Source organism: Canis aureus, chromosome 8 (assembly GCF_053574225.1).
Source record: "Canis aureus isolate CA01 chromosome 8, VMU_Caureus_v.1.0, whole genome shotgun sequence".
Lineage (NCBI taxonomy): Eukaryota > Metazoa > Chordata > Mammalia > Carnivora > Canidae > Canis > Canis aureus.
This window is the reverse complement of record NC_135618.1, coordinates 8352735-8365647: the sequence shown is the minus strand read 5'-3', so window position 1 is coordinate 8365647 and position 12913 is coordinate 8352735. Positions and strand designations below refer to the sequence as shown.

Sequence of the window (12913 nt, the reverse complement as noted above, 5' to 3'; positions counted from 1 at the left end):
CTATTCATAAATGTCTGTTCATAGCATTTTTATTATAGCTAAAATTAATGCTTTAGCTGAAATTTTAGGTTTGATGTAATGGTTATCTCAACTCTTAAACTCCAAAAAAAGAAAGACTTTAAAATTCAACTATTACTCTTCTCAATGGCAGTATGGTTTTCTAGTTTTGATATTTCACACATCTCAATTAGGAAAGACATGTGGAAACATGGTTGATATTTTTGTTTACTAATGTTTTATACCATTTCAGTTAATTTGTAAAATGGAAACATCTTTAGTTATCATAATACATTCTGATTTATAGTTGTGGAGCTTTATCTTGAAGTATCTATGCCTTCCAGACAGTATAGAACAATTAATGAGTGCTTAGACTTACAGATAAGGTAAATCCTGCAGGCTATAAATCTACTTTTATCTTAGTTACTTCTATCTAATTTCCAATGAAAACTTTTGATTTAAAAAAATGTACTTTATGCATTATCTTTGACTTGTGATTTGCAGAGGTAGATATTACTGCTAATATTGTGATGGGTAATTGTATATTATAATTAGCATTAATTAGAAAATTAGTCTGTTGTATAGTTTACATAAAGCATTTGAGACAACTTTCTCCTGATTCTAAATTATAAGAGAGACTATCTTAAAATACGATCATTTTTTTAACCTTTGTAATGAAGGCACTTTCTAAAATAAAGAATTGAGTGTCCAAGTTTATCACAATTTTGCTTAGATTTGCTTTAAAGTATTCTGAGTAGTAACACAAATGAATTGGAGTTAACTCTGAATAATCCTGAAAGGAATGTTAATGAACGGTGAACAGTGCTTATAAATACCATGATCAACAACAGTAAAGGACATATATAAGTTAATCACCTTTACTCCTACAAAGTAAGCTTTTGAATTACTAGCACAGATTTTATAGGCTGTGTAAAAACACTGATTTGAGGAAACTTTGTGATGTTCTTATGGTGACAATTGCCAGATTGTGGTATGTATCAGATCAAAGTATTAAATACTTGTGGACCGTAATCATTTTTTGCCATATATTACAGATAGTTCACATTTGTATATGATAATATGGAGGCCTTTTAGCGTATGTTTCTTTTCTGAAAATTTTCCTTTTTTTTTTATAAGTAGTATTTTAATGTTTAGTTTAGTAGAAGTCCTTTTATCTGAGCATTTTATTTATTTTGTAGAATGGTTAGCATTTTTGTGTGTTTGAAATATTTGAAGTCCAATTTGAGGTAGAAAACTCAAGAAGTGAGTAAGTGAAGCTTTTTTCAATTTCAGATAGAGTTCTTATCATTAGTATTATGCATCAGTTTTTAAAAACAGTTGTTTATCTGCAGGCATAGGAAGCAGAGTATTATGTAATAGAAAAGCCAAGAACTCAAGAAGTGTGCATTTTTATAATATGATACTCATTATTTCTCTTCCTTTTTATTGTTTCTTTGGCAAAGAGATTCTCTCTTAAGGCTTAGCTGGTATGTTGATGGAAAATATTTTTCTATTCATTATGTTACTTTTTTGTTAGAGCTCTTGGTGATAATTCTCAAGGATGATAAACCTATAAAACAATTGTCTAAAGTAAAGAGTGATGTTTTATATCCCTAAGCCTTTGAAAATGAGAGCTATTAGGTTCCTCAGGATATACAAAGTCCTTTGGAATTTGGATAGTAGTTGCTTTTTATAGGATAGTATTTTCAAATTAATGTCTCATTTGGTGACTTTGGGCAAAAGAAATCTCTCCTTCTTGCTTTGAAGGTAATACTTTTTGACACTTCCACTTTTAACTTTTTATCCCCCAAAGGAAGCATATTGGGAGGAGGGAAATGGGGAGTGAGAGTATCTTCGTTAGAGATAATTTAAAGAAAATTGAGAGAAGATGCTTGATCAAGTTAGATGTAATCTCTTTAAAGTTCTTATTCCTTTGCTTTTTGTTTAGAGCCAAGAGATGGTTGGATATAATGTTGGCTTTTTTTACCCAAATTGTCATTGCAAAAAATAGCATCCTGATACTTGTCTTTGAAGTCTCAAGTTATTTTCTGGCTGTTTGAAAATGCACTTGGGGTAAAGAAAAAAAAAGATAAATGGGTAGTTGGAATGTTATTCTCCTGTACACACAGATGTACACATGTACCCCATCAAGTATATTTTTTTCTTTCTTATTCACTTCATGCTAGTAAATTTCTCCAGATAATTGTGAAACTGGGAATTGGGCATTACCCAGATTACGCATGAATATCTTTACCAGTAGGGAATGAGTAGAGTACATCCTGATGGCCAGATTAAAAAATACGTTACTGATAGAAAACACTGAGTATGGCATTGTTCTTTGTCCAGGGCCAGGAGAACATAGCTCTTCTTTATTCCAGTTGCAGCTCTTTTCTAAACTAACATTATTTAATTAGCAGCTGTATATCCTACCATTTAGCCGATAATTTATCTGTCTTGTTTGCAGGGGTGTTACATATAGGGTCATCTAATGACTTGTAAATGTTTGAAAAGATACTATGCTATAGAAACCTAGCCTTAGATCTGTTTCATGGTAATTAGACCATAGGCCAGAGAAATGAATTTGTGAGCATTCGGGATACTTAACCCTGTTTCCTCTCTAAATGCCATCCCTCTTATTCACATAAACCCACAGTGTGCTTTTATGTATGTATTTTTCCAAATGGAGAACTCTCCTAGGCACAGGGGAGACTGAAGATTTTTTTTTTCTGGCAAGATTCCAGGTGTGGATTATTTCACTAGATGTGATTTCTCAAAGAGTAGTGAGTGGGGAATCAGAAGAAGTATATTTTATTTCAAAACTCTGGTCTTTAAGATGAAAGATTCTGTTAAAGTGGTAGATGATACCTAATGACTCCCTTTTTGGCCTAAATAGCCAGACTGAGATCACGTACTTAACATTTGCCTTTCTCTTTGGGAATTGACCTTTTGTGGATTTTGAATGGGAAGCATCGAATCAGATCTCTAGATTTGAAGTTCTGGCTCTAGGGAGAGCAGGTATGGAAGTTTTTAGGTCCTGGGTTTTTATTTATTTATTTATTTTTAAAAGATTTTATTTATTTATTCATGAGAGACACGGAGAGTCAGAGACATAGGCAGAGGGAGAAGCAGGCTCTATGCAGGGAGCTCAATGTGGGACTCGATCCCAGGACTCCGCCATCACACCCTGAGCCCAAGGCAGATGCTCAACTGCTGACTTACCCAGGAGTCCCTGATCCTGAGTTTTAATATTCGGAGCTTTTTTCCCAATTCACAGGGCAATGACTGGAAAATAGATACTCAAAAAGAAAATGTGATTTGGTCAATCTTCTCTGAATTCTCATTGTATGACTACTTAAGTAAATTATTTGAAGGGACTTGGATAACTTCATTTAAAGATCTTATAACTTCATGAACAAGCAGAGGATGAAAAGTCCGATTAAGACTTTGTGGATTCTTGAGTTCTTCTGATGGGTTAACTCATTGATAAGATCATTAATGTTTATACCAAATTATCAAGTTTCTAGATAATGAAGTATAAGAGTAAGCTGGTTGCTTATCAAAGAGTATTGCTCATGTAGTCTCTAGGTAAGAAGTTTTTAAGCCATATTAAAGGATATTTATAGGAAGTGTATTTTTAAACTTGGTTCTCTGAAAATAATGTACTTTAAATAATTTATGATACATTCTTTTACACTATGCTTATGTGAATCATTTGATATCTTCATCAGTTTCAGAGGCTACATAGAGAAAATCCTCATCAGGTCTTGTAGATTCACTTCCCATGAGACTACTTTCATTGTTTAAGTTTCTTTCAAGGGACCAGAAGACTCCAAGACTAGAGATGGATTTTGCTTAGAAAGTAATAGAGGAGTCATCCTGCCCTAGATAAAATAATGTTACATTTGTACTGTGCTTCATAAGGTGCAAAGTGATTTCCTCTAGTTTCTCATTTGACACTCCCTATAATTCAGAAGTAGCATAGGTGGTGTTACACAGTCCTCATTTCCTAACTCATAATTAATGTTTTAATGTTATTTATTGAAAGTATGATGAACTACTGGTAGATATAGGATTAGAACTCCCATATTCTAACTCCTAGTCTGAATTACTCCTGGTTATCTCATCCAATAAAGACTTATTCCATGGATTTTCAGGTTTCTAGGTTTAAAACTCATAAGGAGCAGATACTAATTACTCAGTTTTCAAAATTCTTTAGTCCGAGTTTAAGCTCTGTAATTTTAATTATGATTATCTGGTTTTATCTGTCAGAGAATCCGCATTATAGGTAAGTAACCTGTTTATTGAATGAAATGCTTTCATGTTCATCGTTTTTAAAGAACATTCTATTAGTGTGTCTGTGAAGAATAATTGCCCTGTACGAATGGAGGATATAAAACTATGGCTACAGCTTGGCTTTAAATAGATAATTTGGATAATTTGCAAAAAATACTTTGGGGGATGTTTACAATGAATTGAATTAAAGTCAGAGGTTATTAGGGAAAACTCATGCATGGTGTACTTTCTCAACTAATTGGAAAAGACCATGGAATATAACAGCCAGATTGGCCCTAGTAGTTTGGCACAAATTTTAATGAGAGGAGGGAAATAACTGTCCTTAGTATGAAGTTTTTGGTTGTAAGAGGAGTGTGCCATTGACTAATCAAAATAATCAGTGCACAGTGAACTCTTGTTTTTTTCCTTTGAATGTCCCCATCTTTTATTTCAAGTGATGTGAATAGTTTCGAAAAGTAGTTCTCTATTGTAATCCCAGTATATTTATACCCAAGTATAATTTAACTTTTTCTTCTGCATTTAGAGTCGTTTTTGCAAACAGAGGTTATGTAGTGAAATTTTTCTGCCATCACCACCAGAGTATCTCTGCTTTTGCTTATGCTAAATGATTTGGGCTTCTCAGCTTTTTTATGTTCTTATAATTTAGCTTCTTTTCTATATTCTTTTAGAAGTTCTGTGACTTCTTAGAATTTTCTTCAGTTTTGTTGACTTTCATTTTATTGTCACTAATGATATCATGCTACCTTCCTCTGATAATTCAGCCTTCCCTTCTGAGTGCTTTTAGTTCTCTTTACACTTGGAAGTCAGAATAACCAGGCTTGTTAGAATTATGTGTTAGGATTCTTGAGTGATGCACTGAAGAATCTCTCTTTTGAATGCACAGATAAGCTTTAGTGTGCAAGGAGATGTTTGTTTTAATTGTATGTTTTTTTGTGTGCTTGCTTTCTGGTTTGGAGGCTGTGTCTTACATAAGTTACCAGATGTAGAGAAATAACAGTTGTTTCTTTATATATGGCAATAAATACTCATTAGCAAATAGTAAATAGTAAAACCTATTTAAAACAATTATTATTTATTTGAGACTAATTGAGGCTTAGCCTTTGTTGTAGGAGCTTTTTAGCAGTTTTTTTGTAGGCTTTAAAATGTTTTTACATATCGGTAAGCAGGCTCTCCTATTTAAATATTTCTGTGATGACTCATGCCATCAGATTATAATGTTTAGTAATGAGAAAATCTGTTTTGTGACTTTTCTGCTTCTCTTCAGTGATTTCGTATCTTCAGTGAGGTCTGTGTACTACTATTTCCTTTACGTTATCATTTCTCTTTAACGTATAGATTTTAACTTACAGAAATTTGTGAAGTGGTGAGAAGAGACTGAGCAGTTTAGGACACTCTTAGGATTCTCTATAGTATGTTATGATTTAATTTTCACTTACCTAGTAATATTTGTATGGTAGACATTTGAAATGTGTTGAGGGTCTGGATTTTGTTCTCTTTTCTTTAAAAAGTATTGAAATTTGTTCTGACAGGCAGTTGATTTACTTGATAATAAGCTTGATTCTATTAAGCTTTATGTTTTAGCTCTGTTAGGGGGAAATCCAGAGTAGCCTGTATTCTAGATTTAGTTTAGCCTTAGTCCTTGGCATGGCCTTCCTGGTGTCGTTTAAAAAGGTCTTTAGCTGGTTGAAACCTGAAAGACTCGAGCCTCATGGAAACATTGATAATTGTTCTCGGTACAACTCCTTGATAGTTGTTTTTTGCTTGGTCCTGTGGAATCTCATGTTTTACACATGTAGCTTTGTATGTGTAAGACTTAAAGAGACTCCTGTGCAGATACTCGGTGTTTCCTTTTTCTGTTTTGCTTCTTCCTCTTCAGTGCTCTGTCCCACAAATTCCAGCTGCCTCACTTCCCCAAACTCTGTTTTCTCTCTCTCTGCTCAGCAAGACTGCTTCCTGTTCCACACTACTGATGGTACTCCACATAAAGGATGATCATAGTGTGCCGGATTTCATTTGTTTGTTCTCTCTCACAGATGAGAGTCCTGTACTGCATGTGTCTGTTGTCCAGCAATAATTGTTTCTGTATTTTCTCCATTTGTGTAGTTGTGGATGGCAGAAGGATGGATATCCAGTGTTAGTTACTCTGTCATTACTGAATGTGGAACTTTATCTGACTTAATTTCAGTATGCACTAGGTATGTTTTCTTCTTATGACACTCCCAGCCTAAAGTTTGACCATTTGGAAGTTATTTATTTATTTTTGTGACATTCCTGTGACAGTGAGGCCTAGTTTTTACTTATACCTTAAAAATTAGTTTAAGCAATTTCTAAGAAGCTGAAGTCAGAGAAATTGGAATAATACCAATTTGAATTGAAGTATGAGGGTAAAAGAGACTTGACATTGTTTTAGTTGTGTTGATGAAGTGTTGCTATGGTTTGAGCAGAAGTAAAAATTGGGTTACTGGTTCAGATACAGTTCATGAGGATGGGTAAAAGAGAAAGTGGCACACAAGAAGATACGAAACAACGTCTACTAGGTTTAAAGTGGTAGCCATAAGAGATAAAGGAGTAAGGTAGCTAGGTTTTAGTTATTTTCTTAGACCCTTCAGGTTTTTTGGGTAGGCTATATTTGACGTACTGTATTTCAGAAAGCTAGGGTGAATGTGCCCTTTTTATGCCTGTCAGTTTAATCTAGTTCCTTATAAATGTTGAGTATTTTGCAGAAGTTTTATTTTCTCTGATAATATTTTTACCATTTATGTTAAGTTGGAGAACTCTTTCAGCTTTTGTTGTTGTGTCTTTTTACTTATCCTAAATTATCCTTCCTCTTAATTTTATTTTATTTTATTTTATTTTATTTTTTTAAAGATTTTATTTATTTATTCATGATAGTCACAGAGAGAGAGAGAGGCAGAGACACAGGCAGAGGGAGAAGCAGGCTCCATGCACCGGGAGCCCAACGTGGGATTCGATCCCGGGTCTCCAGGATCGCGCCCTGGGCCAAAGGCAGGCGCCAAACCGCTGCGCCACCCAGGGATCCCCTCCTTCCTCTTAATTTTAAATGTATTTTTCATATTTTAATGGTCCTCAGAATATAAAAGCGTGAAATTATTTCATTATGTTTAAACTTTTAGTTGGAGAGAAAGGGTCATGCTAATAATTTATTGGCAATGAGCGTAGAAAGTGCCATTGAACACTAGTTAACACCTAAAGTATATTCTTAATAAACATTTCAAAATACATGTATGGATATAAAGAGTGAAGTTAAATGAACCAAGTGTAATATTTTAAAGTACCTTTTTTTAAGGCACCAGTCATGACTAGATAATGTTTTTATTTTTAAAATGATATCCCATTGGGTACCTGGTGGCTCAGTGGTTGAGCATCTGCTTTTGGCTCAGGTTGTGATTCTGGGGTACCAGGATTGAGTCCCGCATCAGGTTCCCTACATGAATCCTGCTTCTCCCTCTACCCGTGTCTGCCTCTCTGTGTGTCTCTCATGAATAAATACAATCTTTAAAAAAAAAAATGCTATCCCATTTAAATCTAGAATCTTAATATTTTTAAAAGTTTTATTTGTAAATTACTTTAAAAAAGTTGGACTAGGTTTGAGGAGCACTCCCAATCCCCTTCTATTACAATTTTTAACTGGCAGTATTCTGCTGGGTAAATGTCTGTAATTTCTGTGATTGTCATGATTTGCATGATTTGATTTCTGTAGTTCAAATTAATAGATATATCTTTCTCTACCCTTCCCCTTGCTTTTGGTACTGCTTAGGCTTTCGTTATTGACTTCTTATTTTGTATGCTCTCTTTTGATATTTTCACACACTGCTGTGGCTGAAGTTACCGTCTCTATATTGATGGATTTCCAGATGTATATATCTCTAGTCAGATTATTCTTGAGCTTCAAACTGCTTACAAGATATATCCATTTGCCTTTCAATTTTAGACATGTTCTCAATGGAACATATACACATTTAACCAGTGCGTCCTTCACGTACATCCAATATTCAACACTGTCTTTTCACTAAATTGGTAGTGTCTTTCACTTGCCCAGTCTAGAAGAATGGAAGTAAATCTCAATTACTCCTTCACCATAGTTCCTCTCCCACCAGTATTATTGATTCAACTTTCTTTATTCTCAGTGCCACTTTTTTTTTTTTTAAGTAGACTCTAGTGTAGGGCCTGAACCCACTACCCTGAGATCAGGACCTGATCTGAAATCAGTAGTCACGTGCTTAACATACTGAGCCACCCAGGTGCCCTGAGTTGCCACTTTTTAAATTTAGGTCACTTTCATCTCTTCTTGATTACTGGAAATGCTTCCTTAATTGCTTTCTGCAGTGCTAGTATATTATTTCTTCAATGGACTGTAGCTGGAGTAAATGTTTTTAGAATAAAATCTACTCTTTAAAATCAATTATTGCATGATTTTTAGACATTCTTTTACTGTTTGCTTCTCTGTATTCTAAACAGATTAAACCTTTAATTCTTTGATTATTACGTCCTTTTACTTGAGGCTTTCACATATGCCTGAGTGCTTATTCTAGCCCACCCTTACCCCCATCTCCCTGATTATCTTCCTTTCTCTGTCTGCAAAGGGAGAAAGATGTTGGATGTTTACATTTCCTATCTCCCCAAGAATGACTGTCTTCCCAAGATTGACTAATTGCGCCTTGTGTGCTCTGCGATAGCAACATGTACACTAGACCTCAAGCTCTTTGAAGGAGCTATGTCTTTCTAGTTGGTTGATATATCACTGGAGAAATGTCAAGCTTATCCTGCTTTGAAAATGTCAGAAAAGAATTATTATGCTTTGCATAGTAGAGATTTTTTTTTTATGCCATTAGTTTGACTTCTAATACTCTGGATTTATGAAATTTATTACTGGTAATGATTTCCTTTTTTTACTTAAAGTCTAGATCATAAGTTTTTGAAAGAAATAAGCTATGTAATCATTCACATCGTTAACTCAGGAATTGTGAAGAGATAATTGGGATGGTGGGAGATGTGGAAAAGAAGGGTGTGTCTCATGATTAGTTTGGTTGTCTGAACACATTATCAGGTGTGAGTATATGTTCTTATATGACTGTATGAAAAATGTAAGCTCGGTGGTTAATACCAGACCCCAAATTCAAGTTTGAATTATAAAACAAACTTACAAGTTTGGTATGATCAGAATGTTTTGTATAGTTTGAGATATATATTTACAACCTAAAGTTTTGCCAGGAGGCTTTAGAAAGCAATACAGAATGATAAGAATTTGGTTGGGGTTATCTTTATTGAATTGAAGGACTTGAAAGAAAGTGTGTGTCCCTGTCTAATTTATGTGTCTGTCCTAGTTAAAGATTTTCAGTAGAGGATGTCACTCAGCTTTCTCTGTATAACCTCGTAATTTTGAGCAGAAGCTAGAAATAATTAAAAATACAAGATACATCCTGTGTCTTTGAAGTTATTGTAAAATGACTGCATACAGATGGCTTAAGAGATACATAGTTTGGGGACGCCTGGGGGGCTCAGTGGCTGAGCATCTGCCTTTGGCCCAGGGCATGATCCTGGGATCTGGGATCGAGTCCCACATCAGGCTGCTTTCGGGGAGGGGAGCCTGCTTCTTCCTCTGCCTATGTCTCTGCCTCTCTCTGTGTGTCTCTCATGAATAAATAAACAAAATCTTTAAAAAAGAGAGAGATACGTAGTTGGGCTATATTTGAGGTATGTTGTCTGGCCGACTATGAGTTTATAACTAGTGATTACTAGCTTGTCTCTATTATGTGAAATTATTATGTATTTGCAATTCCAGAGTAGAATGGGTGATCTAAAACTCTAGGGGAAATGTGTAAATCTGGATGTGACTGGTGGTCAGGATTTTTTTCTAGATGATTATGCAGCTTCTATAATATTGACCACAATACAGCTAGTTGCATTCAGTTTCCTGAATTCTTGAGAAAACTGAGGATTTTCTTCTTATTTATTTAATGGGCAGCAGAGCATAGTTCATTGAGTGATAGTAAAGTGATAGTAGCAAGCTCCCGAAGAGGGAAGGGACCCAAAATGGTTGCCAGAAATTTAATAATTTTATTGAAAAGATGTAGAAAAACACGTCCTAGGAACCAGTTGAAAAGACCTCTTTCAGGGTTCCTTACCACAAGAAACCTAGAGTCTTTGGGCGGGGGGAGCCCACAATTTTTTGAAGGCTATAAATATGTGGACTTAAAAAATACTGACATACTCTTTTAAACAGTTCCCTGCAAAAACTTTTGTGTGGTACTTCAAATAGTATTCAATTTGAATGCAAGGTTGTTAAAATCTAGTAAGTAGTAAGGAGCTGTAGGTTATTTTTAACTGGCAAGGGGAACAAACAAAGTCAAGGTAATTAGAGCTGGTTTTAGTAACAGCTGGTTGATTGCAGAACTCTGAAAACCCACTCAAAAGTATATCAAATATAAAAAAAGGTTTATTTTAAATAGTAGGCAGTCTTATGAATATTCAAGGTCAGGAAATAGAGCCTGGCTAGGCCTCATGTAATTGTAACCTTTTGGTATTTAAGATGATACTCTCTTACCTATGCTTCTCTTTGTGCAGTACAGACTCGTTTTTCTCTTTTCACTGATGCTTTTTGCTCACTTTCCCTGCATAATTTTGGTTTGCAAACAGCAATGACTTTTCACCATGCTTGCCCTGGTCCCAACTTTCTACTTGACCTTTCTTCTCAGATCCTCTTCACATTCTGTAACAAAAGGTTATTGACTGTACAGTAGATTGACTTCTCTGGGTCAGGTTTTCATTCCTGGCAAATTATCATTGGTCCAGGGTAGAGTTAATGGTTGGCGGTGGGGAAACAAAGTCTGCCTTGGCCTATGCTTTCTGGAAGGAAATCTTTCAGAAAAGATGTTATTGGGTAATGTATAGGCTGTCAGAAGATGATCATCATAGACCATTTGGTGTTTCAGGTACAATTGTATTCTTGACCAATTTTCTATAAAATGAATAGAAGTGGCACAACTATTATACTAATCATCCATGATATTTAATTTCTGCGTAGTATTCCATTTTATGGATGTGTCATCGTTTGTTTATCTATTGAAGGACATCTTGATTGTTTCCAGATTTTGGTGATTATGAATAAGATTGCTACAAACATTTGCGTGCAGGTTTTGTGTGGACATAGGTTTTATTTTTATTTTTTTAAGATTTTATTTATTTATTCATGAGAGAAGCAGAGACATAGGCAGAGGGAGAAGCAGGCTCCATGCAGGGAGCCTGATGTGGGACTCGTTCCGGGGTCTCCAGGATCAGGCCCTGGGCCAAAGGCAGTGCTAAACAGCTGAGCCACTGGGGCTGCCCTTTTTTTTTTTTTCTTTTAAAGATTTTATTTATTCATGAGACAGAGAGAGAGGCAGAGACATAGGCTGAGAGAGAAGCAGGCTCCATACAGAAGCCCAGTGTGGGACCCAATCCCAGGACTACAGGATCATGCCCTGGGCTGAAGGCAGGCGCTAAACCGCTGAGCCACCCAGGACGTCCCCTGGACATAGGTTTTCAAATCAGTTTGGAATGTACCTAGATTTGTACTTGCTAGATCTTATGGTAAGAGTATGTTTAGTCTTCTGAGAAACTGCTAAACTGTCTTCCAGAGTAGCTGTACCATTTCGTATTCCCATTAGTAATGAATGAGAGTTCTGTTGCTCTGTATCTATCCTCAGCAGAATTTGGTATTGCCAGGGTTTTGGATTTTAACCCATCTAATTGGAGTGTGGTGGCTGGCCCTGCTGTATTTTTAATGCATACATAAGCAGAGACCTTTTTGATGAATGTAAATGTAAGTGAAATAATTTTAAAAGTTTTGACTTTTAAAAGGTTTCTTAAGGATAATGTTGATAATTATTAAAACAAAGATTTTTTGCATAATTAATTCCCTTTTTATAGATCTTTTCAAAGCTCTTTCAGAAGTGAAGCTTTCATTAGAAGAATAGTGAGGTGTTTTATCATGGAATAAGAAATTTCTCAGTAATCTATTCACCTGCTTTTTTTAGTTACAGTATATAATACACCTTATTAAAATTTATTTGACCTAAAAGATTAAAAAAAGTGATAACTATTTTTTTGATGTTAGAATTACAGGGACTTCATTTTTTTCATGATTTATATTTTCTGTTATATAACTAGAAAATATTAAAAAGTCAAACATATGAAATTTATTCTTATAAAGATAAATTAAGGGATTTAAAAACCTCCCCACCTCCACATTAAGGAATTTAAAAAGAACCTCCCCACCTCCAAATCTTCATTTTCTGTTGTGCTAAGGAGGGAAGAGCAAAAGCATCATGCAATCTGTACATTAGAGAGAACACTGCAGAGACTTTTTTAAAAGTCTCTTTACTATTCTCTCTTCATACTGAACAGTAACACTAGAGATAAACCACAGTGGTTCCTCAATCTCAGCCCACTCATATATATACTAAGAAAAAGTAATTCTACATAGCTGAGAAGCAGGATTTAAAGATAGGTATCTGGTTTTTTTTTTTCTTTTTAAAGGTGTAGAATAGGAGTGGAGAATAAGTTTTATTTCTCTTGATTCTAATAAAATTTAAGTATTTATTATATTAGTTAAGATTTGGTT

The 12913-nt window shown here is 34.9% G+C and overlaps 1 protein-coding gene across 4 annotated transcripts in view; it reads left to right on the top strand.

The window, feature by feature from the left end:
- Positions 1-12913, top strand: part of ZZZ3 (zinc finger ZZ-type containing 3) — a 103582-nt gene that overhangs the window by 45833 nt on the left and 44836 nt on the right. The window lies entirely within an intron of this gene.